We start from the raw sequence: 868 nt of genomic DNA, 5'->3' as shown, positions 1-868 counted from the left end.
TGTATTGCCTGTGTAGGATTGTATTTATCATTATTTAGCTAATGTAGACACAAATACGTAGAGTCATATATGAAAATTCAGATTTAAAAAAAGAGAAAATTCAGATTCAAGCCAGGCTGGGTGGCCTACACCTGTAATCCCAGTGCTTTGGGAGGCTGAAATAGGAAGAATGCTTGAGGCTAGGAGTTTAAGAGTAGCCTCAGCAAGGTAGTGAGATTCTGTCTCTATGAAAAATTTTTTTAAAATTTCTGGTGTGACAGCACATGCCTATAATCCCAGCCTTAGGGAAGGAAGCTGAGGAGGATTTCTTGAACCCAAGAGTTAAAGACCATGCTAGACAAAATAGCAAGACCTTTGTCTCTACAAAAAAATTAAAAAACCAAAAATTTAGCTGGCCATCATGTCTTATGCCTGCAGTCCCAACTACTTGGGAGGCTGAGGCAGGAAAATTGGTTGATCCCAGGAGTTGGAGGTTACAGTGAGTTATGATGATGCCGCTGCATTCCAGCCCTGGTCTTAGAGCAAGACCCTATCTAAAAAAAAAGAAAAAAAAATAGGTAGCACAGAGCACCATCTCACAGGATGCCATCTCACCAGGAGCTGTTTCACAGGACATCGTCTCACCAGGAGCTATCTCGAAGGGCGCTGTCTCACAGGATGCTGTCGTACCAGGTGTGGTCTCGCTGGGCACTCACAGAACACTGTCTCACAGGAGCCTGTCTCACAGAGCACTCTCTCACAGAGCACTGTCTCACAGAGCACTGTCTCACAGAGCACTGTCTCACAGAGCACTCTCTCACAGGACCCTGTCTCACAGAGCACTGTCTCACAGAGCACTCTCTCACAGGACCCTGTCTCACAGAGCACT

Source organism: Otolemur garnettii, unplaced genomic scaffold (genome assembly GCF_000181295.1).
Source record: "Otolemur garnettii isolate 467f Iridium unplaced genomic scaffold, OtoGar3 scaffold00052, whole genome shotgun sequence".
Classification (NCBI taxonomy): Eukaryota; Metazoa; Chordata; class Mammalia; order Primates; family Galagidae; genus Otolemur; species Otolemur garnettii.
The sequence above is the reverse complement of the archived record's forward strand: the minus strand, read 5'-3'. Positions refer to the sequence as shown.